The following is a 10,350-nucleotide window of genomic DNA, read 5'->3' on the forward strand; positions in this document are numbered from 1 at the left end:
TTTGATAAGAGAATCATTTTTATGCTGATTGCTTATCAATGATTTCACATATGTTGCTGTATTGTTTAGTAAAACTAGCGTTGGTTTCCAGTTTGCACTTTAAATGTGCACTATTGTTTTCCCTGCATCATCGTATATGCAATTTCTTATTCATAATAATGACGGGAGATCAATTAGAAAGATTATATTCGGTTGTATGCCGTTAGATGCACTAACAACAACCAGTTTTATGATCTACGCAATATAAAATCACATCATGTATACATTATCATCAGAAAATTGAATTTATCTTTTGTTCGTAGATGTGATTCATGAATGAAAGCATATTGCAACCCCATTGTTAGATACAGCGATCCATATAGATTTTATGTAGCAGAATGAATTGACAAAATATGAAAGCTGCCTGCTCGTATAAACGTTAATCCACTTCTTACTTATTAGGCAAAAATCTATATTATAATTCATTTTCTTCTTCACGTTTTTCAATTTTCTTTACAGAATCTGCAAATCTACGTGATTAATTTGGTTGGGATTAGTTCCAAGCAACTATAAGGTAAGTGGATGCTTTCGTTTACTACAGTTTTATCAAACCATGGCATTATATTTAAATAGCTTCCCCGTCCACCATACGTAATGAAGTTTACATTTCAGCATTAATAGCAAAATCTGTTTCACAAATCAACGCAGGAAGGCATCGCTTTTGTATAAAACTAAATTCTTCTTCGCTCAGAAATTGTTCACATATCGCTTCATTTTAACGTGATTACTTTTCCCGTAAATGAAGAATTTAATAAACCTTCCGGGGCATCTCTCCGTGCATAGCTTACAATTGTGTTAGCCTGAGCCGACGTGTCCTGCATTGGGAAGCACCCCAGGATCGTCATTGAGTTTGTCTTCGACATGCATTTTGCAGGCGAGAGCGCACGGAAATGATTGCAGCCAATGTCCAAGCGGAGTTAGGATCCATTTATTTATTAAACCCTCCGTCCCGGCGCCATCTCGCACGTTTATTGCATTTTGTTTGCGCAAATGCTAAGGCGAAGAGGCGTCGTGAAGGCCGCCGTTCGGTTTTAGCAGTAACTTGCGAACCGCCCGCCAGGGCAACCGAAAGGGAACGCAAAGATCCCTCTTTATTTCGCTTTCTCTCGTGCTCTGCGGGATGCTTGGTGTGTCGTGTGGGTATGTTTGCGGTTGGATGGGCGTCGGACGGGCGATGTCATGTGCAATATGCTTCCAGAGTTTTCCCGCTGCCTTATTGGCAATAAGGTCGCCCTTAATGTCGATCGATCGAATGCATCGAATTGCATAAAAGGGGGCACGAACACTGGTTCGGAGGGGTGGAACAACGCCAGGAACGTTTCCCTTCTTTCGATGTGGGTTAGGGGATCGTACCGTTTAGGGGTTTTACAAAGATTGCGCTCGTGGGTTTACGGCGTTGATTTGCAAAATTGTCGGTCACCAAGTGCCAAGACCAAGGAAAGCCCTTCTAAAACAAAGTCTGCGTTCCGGTAAATGTCTGGGGTGGTGATGTTGATTGAATTCAATTGAACGTAATCGGGAAAGAGGTAACATAGTTGGGTATGTTATGACTCATAATATTGCCGTTAAATACGATATCAGAATATATTTTTTATTTGACTGTAGTTATTGGGGGAAAAAAACCCCACAATCTTATAAGACAATTTGCTATAAAATTATTAGTCAGCAAAATCGTATTTAATGGTGCGTGACATGATTTTCTTTCCGCACACGTTTACCAGCTAGAGTTGTTGGGCACCGCGACACTGCTGATGACCTCCGAATATTGGAAGTTCCGAGTGCATTCTAATGCACCCGATGACTCATCAACACTGCACTCTTGTCAATCTGCAGGATGCTGGGATAAAGTGGTGTAAGCATCGTACCAACTCCTCCTTCCGCATCACACGCAGCAGCTAATCTAGTGCATGCGGACGATGACGAGCTAACGCGGGCTAAACCGAAACCCCGCCAGTAGTTGTCGGTGTCGGTTTAGCCGGCGATGGTGGCGTTGTGCATTGACCTAGCACACACCATCGAGTTGGGGGGACTATTTTTACTTTGCATGCTCCCCATCTTCCCCATCTAACCGGCGCTAGGTGCCGGGAACCGTCGCATGGTGGTGGTGGTGGTTAAAGAGACATGAGAGACGACGCGGGACGAGTTGTTACGGTTTGTTTTTCCTGTTTTGACAGAACCATCTAACCCGTCCACCCTGGCCGCAGTCCGTTGGCCACAGTGGTTAGACTTGTTTTTCTTCTTCTATGCACAAAGAAACGTCTCCGTCAGGCGGTGGAAATAATCCAAAAGAGATGTCCCGTGTGAGTGCAGCCTTGCGAACGAAGGTGTTCGGGTGTCTATCTTGGGGACCGGAGGAAAGGTTTGATTCCACGCTTGCATGTACCAACCATAACCTCACATGTCGGGCTCAGAATTGATGTGTTTTCATTCGTCCCCAATTGGTGGGTGTTTGTTCTAAGTTCCGAAGTGAAACGGTTGACCTTTCCCGCCGACAAAGCCAACACAGTGCTTGTGACCGACTGGAAGGACGAAATTGTGCGCAAATATCATTGACTTTAAAACACAAAAAAGGCACGTTTTATTAGAAACCCAGCGATGTTCTTTGTCACATGTTCTAACCCTTTGTTAGGTCGGCTGCACCTGCACCGGAGTTCACCGGTGTGAACTCTGTTGGGCGAATTTTTACTTCCGTGTTCGTCATTAGCTGGTTTAATTTTTTTGTTTGCTTGTTTCCTCATGCGATGTGGGAGCCAATCTAGAGAGCATGTGTGAGATATGCACCACGACCGAGAGTTGCCGCATCATTATGGGGTGGTGGTCTCCCTGCATTGCGTGTCGCTTTTTTGCTCTTTCTTTCGGTACGGTCTCGAGTCTCGATGTGGAGTCTCGAGTGCTTGAAAATGGCCCAATGATGACGATCGTATTGCGTCACACAATTCCCCTTTGGACGGTCGAAGCAAGTTTTAAGTGTGTGTACTGATGTTTCCGATGCTGTGATTGTGGTTTTATGGGTGTTTTGTTATTAAATTATTGCCTCCCCAAAGGAGCGCGAGCACGAATTGATAAGGGGAGAGAGCGAAGGTGCATAGATTGTTCGTTTTTATCTGCCCATGCTTCCGCAACCGCAAAGGTGGAGGATTAAACTTGCTTGGGTTTCGGTGGTTTAAACGGTTTGTTAAAGCGAACATCCGTTGCATAAAGCGCGATGTTTACGTTCGACGTTAAAAGAGCCACATACGCCTCCTATCTCGCTGCAGCATGATCACCACAACACAGTATCGCTCGGGACTCGTTGAGAGAGCGTTGCGGAAAACCGGCCGGCCAAGCTAGCCGGAATTTTCCTGCTGCAGAACGGGGAACTCACCAACGCGCGTGTGAGTTCGCTCTCTCTCTCTCTCTCTGTCCTTCCATTCGTCGACCGTGACCGCGAGCATCCATTGGCACTGTCTTCCGTGCGAGATGGTGGCCAGTCCAGGGCAATGGACGAACGTGGCATAAAAGGGCAACGCGTGAGAGAGCGTGCGTTCGATGGCTTGGGAAAAGCTGCTACGCGCCATGTGAGTCCGCGTCGACTCAGGGTCGATTGCAAGGCCTCTGGTTCAGCTCGCTCTGAGATCGCGACGACGGCTCTCAGCGTGCGCTCGTGCGTTTGTATGTGCGGTTGGTTTGGTTGGTTGGATTCGAAGGGGTTCCATCGGAGCATAGTCGCATGGTGCGGCATAGTGCAACGTGAGCTTCGACCAAGTGAACACAGCCGGCCCTTCAGCGGCACGTGTGCGTCAGAGACGACCCAGAGACGACGAACCCGGTGGAACATTGCGAATCATCCACCCGTCGTAGTGCCGGGTCACCTCGAAAATCCTTGTGCGCGAGATCTGTGTCGATTGGTGGCTTTCCCGGTGACACGAGTGCGTTAACGCTTCGTATCGGATGCCCAATTACGAAGGAGATCCGATCCCGAGAAGAAAGGATAGGCTTTTTTCGGAATTTTCCTACCGCCTCGCCGTTAATGCTTGTCCCCCGGGAAGGGAAGAGTTATTAGTGGTTGGAAGTTTTCGGCCACAAATCAACCGCCGACAGCAGGCAGTGTGTGTGTTTGCGTACGGGTGTGAGTACGGGTTGTGTTCAGTGTGCAAGCCCCAACGAATAATCGAAGCTATCGAAATCGTGCCGACCAGGCAATCGGTCCGCCGTTCTGTTGAATGGTCAGCAGTTTTCGTTCCAAAACCGAATAGCGGCAGTCTTCGAGCTGCACAGCCAGCTGGTGTTCGTTGCGAAGCGAAACAAAAAGTGAGCCTTATTTTCCGGCGATTTTCCTTCCACCGTGGGTGGTGGGTGTGCTATCTCGTCGACCCGTGTCATCCCGTGGCTGAATCCGCAGTGAAGGTGTTGTTGTGATTTTTGTTTATGTTCACTTTAAACCCCGGGTGTTGTTGTTTGACGGGAAAATCAACGTTGTTTCATTGCTTTCGAGAAGCGTGTTAAAATCGAGCATAGTGTCCAGCCAATGTTCCGGCATCAGCCTCCAAGCCGGAAGGTAAAAATTCGACCGCTTTAAATGCAGATCGTGCAGTGGGAAAATGCACGTTCAAGAGAAATTCGTTTGTAATCCATCGTAAGGAACAAAAACCGTGAAACAATGGCAGTGAAAATCGTCTCACTGAATCGTGGGCCAAGTCAGGGAAAATATTTTATTTTGTTGCATGGAAATAGGCTAATGAAGATATTACGGTTAATATGGACTGTATAAGTTATCTGAAGGTGTTGTCAGATGAAAGTTTCGTTCGGTGAAAATCCCGTATATTTTATTTGATCTTATGTAAAGGGAAAAAATACGCACAAACAACTATCTAGCTGATGTATTTGCATTTGTATTCTTTTCGTGACTGTAGCGTTCGAATAATTGGCTTTGCTTCAATTATTTCTTCCTCATTTCAATGCAAACAATATGCTGCAAAAAAACGGTCTTTTCCTTTCGCTGTGAGAGGTTTTGTTCGCAAAAGACGCCATAAAACTGCCTTCGAAGACAGAGTTGTGTGCTTTTTTCCCTCGATTCTTGTTAGAAACTGGAGCAACGCGTGTTTAGAGAACGTAAGTTAATTTGAGATCGACGCGACTCGACGGAAGATGCTCCTGTCGAACACGTCTGGTGAAGCCTTTTGTCTTCATCGAGCGCGATCGGTAGCGTGCCAGCGCCACTTAGATGGACCCGAGATTTCCCACAACCGTTTTCCTTCGCTTTTCACGCGGCCGCTTTTGTTACCCGACATTGGCTGGGAACTGATGGGTTTTAGTGCCAACCGCTGGCAGCTGGGATTGGGCTCAATTTAATTAACCACCGTCGTAGCGGTACACAGGCCAGTCGCCAGGTCGTCGTCAAGCCTCCCATGCCCCACATGTAATCATCAACTGTGCCCGGCTTTCCAGCGCTCCCATTGCCGGGCAGGAAAATTGGATTTATATTTTTCGTCCCGCTGCTGTTTGCTGCTGCTGAAAGCCGATGAGTTGTGATTTCTGCTGGTGTTCCTGCATTTTTTCTTCTCTACATACCGTTGCCGAGGCGTAGAAAATGCTTCATTGGATTGTGATTATCCGTGGGTCGCGCGGAAGCGTCGTGTTCCGGCTCATAACTTCTCTCGCTTGCTGTTCCTCCTTTCCTATGGCTGCATTTTTGGTGCATCGATAAGTGTGGCACGTTGAAAGGAAGCAAACATTGCTTTGATACGGGAAGCAATGGAGAAAGACACCTAATCAAATTAAGCGCGACGAGCCCGGGTCTTGTGTGGTGCGGGACCCGTTGCATTCCGAGGTCTGATCTAGCCTTTTCCATGCTGTGTTTCTGTTTCTGTCCGCACGGTGAAGTGATGGCGTGTAAAAAGGATCCCCTCATCCATGCTGCGCTTACCCCTTGGCGCCCGTTTTTTTTTCGGGGCGCGAAATTCGATACTCCTCCAACCGAACGATCTGCCCCGCATCACGTCCTGGGTTGGCGTTGCGATCGTCCATTGCAGACGGGCACAACGATTAATACTCACACACACCGGGGGAAGGCATATGCAACCAGCAAATAGCCACACCCGCACCATTAGCGGGCAGGGACGGAAATTAGGAAGCCCATTTTGAACGCTAGTTCCACCCTCCGTGCCCCGTTTGCCGCCACACCTCCGTGTACACGGGCGCTACCGAATTTGGCGGAGGAAGCCAGCGAAGATAATCGTCCGATAATGATGGTTGTGGTTGATTGAAAAATAATATGGGAGCCGCAAACTGAAAAGGTTTCGCCGGCGCGCAGGAAAGCCTGTAATATTTTGTGTTGTGGAGCTTTTTTTTTCCAAGCCCCGCATCCGGTGAGGAACCCATCAAGTTGATGATGAGGAAGTGGGTTATGATTTACGGCCGGATGTTTCAAGTGGAAGTGATAATTTTTTGTAAGGATCCATTTTGGCGGCTATCGCGTGGAGCTGCTGTTGCACTTCGCTCGGCACACGTGGGTCTCTTCTGTTGGGGAGAAAAAAAATGGATTATGAACAAAACACCATAAATCTCTTCTCTCAACACGCGTTTTATCTAGAATCAACCTTCCGTGGATTAGAAGGCATCGATAAAAACCCCCTGTGTCTGTTTCCTTCGAAAACATTAATCCTTCAATCCGTTTCGAAACGGATTCGTCGCGCTTGATCCTGCTTTATCGCGTTCGTCACGGGCGGGTTTCGGTTACACGGAACGTGGTTTGGTACGCGAGACGGAAGCGACGTGGTGGTTCATTTTTCTTTTCTTGCGTTTTTCTCCGCATCGAAACGTTTGTAACCCGTTTGTAAAGTCACCGTCACCTCGATGGAAGCGAGGGCAAAAAACGCATTCGGGATGATTATCGTGCGAACGATATCCAATTACTGTTAATTGAACGTTGTCATCGTTTTGCGATATCTCGCTTTGCCGGTGGGGACCATCCAGCTCAGAGTGTGCCGGAACGTGCGATCTCTATCCGTCCGTCCGTCCGTCCGATCCTTGGCTCCACTTGTGCGCCATTGGCACTTGGTGATGGTGTTTGGCATTCTATGCTGTTCTCCTTTATCCCATCAACCATGCCATGCCCATCGGCTCCCGAAACGGCGTGGAACCCGCTCCAATCCAGATCTGATCTCGGCACCGATTCCGGAAACTCCACGTATGTCGTTGTCGTTGTGTTTTTCTTTTGCTCTCGGGCTCCTTTTTTTGCGATCCTTTCGGTGGTGGTGTTGTTGTTGTGAACCGCTTGTGAACCGAAAGGCGTTTTAAAACCTCCCCACTCCGAAGGACACTGTCCAGCAGATGGTGCCACCGCATGTTCCAAAATGGAAGGAAACGAAGCATAAAGCCCCCCATCATCAAATGCTCCCAGTATGGTGGCGGAGTGCATAAAACAGAAAAAGTTTGTTTTATGACCACGGGCAGGCAGCTTTGGGGAACTGCTTTTGTTGCAACCGGAAAGGTTAACGCTTACGCGATGCATTGGAGTAAGATATGACTGAAGTGTTACTGGTCTGCCGGGAAGATAGCCTTTTGTGGTGTGGCCCCCTCTCCCGTTATGACAGGATTTAAATCCTCCGTTCGAGCCGCTTTGGTGCGGGATAAGTCCTGCAGAAAAGGATTTTAAAGGTGTCGTTTTTTTTACCGAAGTTACCGCAGCCTGTCTTGCGCTCGTTGTATTAGTCCTTCTTGTAGGCAGTGCTTTCAAACTTGTATCCTTCACGGTTTTCCCCAGTTCGATGCATAAAAAGAAACGTAGGTAGTAAATTTTAATCAGCTTTTAATACCATCCGATCATGAGGGCTGCAAGTAAATTAGCTCGTCGTTGATTAAATTATCAGTAAGCCACAGGCACAGCTTTGGAAGCGAAATGATTCATCCATCAATCTTCCTGTCCTTTGGACGTAGGAATGCAAAGAAAAAGCCTGCCAGTGACAACGGTGGAATAGGAAAGCGATTTTCACATCCTTCCGGTTCCGCGCTAGCTTGCGTTGTCGATCGGGCGTTTCTTTATCATCCGTTCCGTCAACTCCTGTTGCATTGGCGTACTTTCAATCGGGCGTAGGAAGGAGGCAGGATTTTTTTTCCTCTTACTTGCCAGCGTCCTGTTTATCAGCCATATGCTAGGCCAGGCTTGATTGACGTATCCCGTCTGCCGTGGATCGGTTGGAACAATCGAGCTTTAAAGGCTAACATTCCGGTGTAGATTAATAAAACACAACACACACACACACATTCGCGAGGCAGACAATTAAAAAGCTATTTTATTCGATTTTATTTCCTTTGGCCCTGTTCGGTGAACGTGTGGTGTGGTGTCTCATGCAAGGCTTCAGCAAAATAGACCCTGTTTCGGATGATTTATTTTATCGATTTCTTTTTAATATTTTTATTCTTTTTCGCACGGGTCCCTTCAAGTCCTAGCCACCAAACGTGGGTGCTAGAAAGCGAAAGAGGAAGATAAAACGTGCCCGCAGGAAATTTACGCGTGGCATATTTTCAATTTTATCACACCCGGAACATCGGAACCGCTCTTGTTAGTAGTCCAGCCCTCCAGGATCCTGAGGCTAAAGAAAATCACAGAAAAAACATCTCCCCTGCTTCCCGCCGGCACACCTTTGCCCACCTCTAGCCACCTCAGAGATGCGCACATGCATAAATCATGTTAACGCTCGTTTGTCAACGGGCCTTTTTCTTCCCTGCAAGGGTTCAGGTTTGATCAACGATAACGGGTTGGTAAGGTGCGTGGAATAGGCAATGAGCGTTGCCATTGCGCTGCGGGCCCGTGTCCCTACTTTGCATCCAGCAAAGATGCAGGGCCGCTGATAATTTGTTCTATAAATTAAGTTATAAAAACTTGTGCACAAAATCCCCGTTAGCTACGGTACGCGAGGTGTCGGAAGATGGAGCAGAAAAGCGACACACATTTGGGTGCAACGCGTGAATGCACAATTTGATCTCGATGAACGCGATTTGTGGATCGTGGGCAGGTCGCCTATGTGGCCTTATCTGATGGGGTTTTATTTTTTTAAAAAGGCGTTGAAAATGGTCCGAGCGTACAGAATAATCTTCATTTTATATGGATCTATTTAAAACAAATGATTAAACGTTGCTATTTGTTATGAAAAGCTTAGCGAAAATAAAATTGTTATTACAGCGCCCATTGGCACTTCATAAGGCTGTTTTTGGCTCTATCACCGATTTGTTTTCGATTTTTTCTCGTAACTCGTAAGCCAGACATTAGCATCACTTATCATATTTGGTGCTGGCGCCTTACTTCCGCGCTGAATCCACGCTTTGCTTCGTGCCTCGCCACAAAAATCCCCAGAGCGTGTAGAAATCTTTTTGCGCTTTAGCACCCATGACTATGGCAGGGTTGTTGGGAATGTGGTCTGAGATTTATCCCATGCTTCTTATCGCATGTAATGCCCGGCGTTAGCTTGTCAAGCGACATCCGGTCACCGTCCTTCAATGGACCGATTGCTGACCATGCGATATTTTGCCTTCTCGCGCAATGGCTAAGATGAACTGATGACTTGGTTTTTCTTGTGCCGGCGCCGAGATGGTGTGCGATTTGAAACTCTTTAGCTCATTTAATTAGTCTGCGCGAAGCAAAGTGTTGGAGTTGTTTTTTCTTATTGTCGTCCATTTTATAAACTACACGTACGGTTTATTACGTCTATAGCAGATGATGTATCGAAGAGTGGCAAAGTGAGAGAGATAGAACGAAAAGGCATGAGATCTATAAACCCTATCTAGCTGCATGCATAAAACCGCATATACCGGCTGCTAAGAGATTCCTATCCCAACGTTTCCCTCCAGCAAAATCGCGTCCCATCGGGTCTCTTCTTTTTTTCGAAAGACGCAAAAAGGAAGAGAGCGCAAAAAGTTGCTGTACTCGTCGCAAAATAACTGATTATGATGACGACGCTTACGACGATAATAAAGCAAGAATGCAAACTTCCCCGAGCGACTTATCGGGGCCTTCTTCTCTACTGAGATGGTTAAGGGAACGTGAAACAATAATGAAAGAAAAAAAAATCTAGAGCGGATTTCTTTTATGTTGGTTTCGCTTTATTTCTTTACGAGCAAAATTGCATCGCCATTTTTTTGTTTTGCATTATTTTGCGAGCAGAGCGATACGCTTTACGCTGATATAAGAATAGTGGCCGCCTTGCAGTCGATGGACTAAGGAAGGTTAATCCATCGCAATTACATTATCAGCCATTTTGTTGCGTTCCTTCAAGGGCAACCACAGAGACGATACGATTGCTCCGGCACACGCGGGAGTGTGTTGGATTGTTT

The sequence above is a fragment of the Anopheles nili genome, chromosome 2 (genome assembly GCF_943737925.1).
Source record: "Anopheles nili chromosome 2, idAnoNiliSN_F5_01, whole genome shotgun sequence".
In the NCBI taxonomy this organism is placed as follows: domain Eukaryota; kingdom Metazoa; phylum Arthropoda; class Insecta; order Diptera; family Culicidae; genus Anopheles; species Anopheles nili.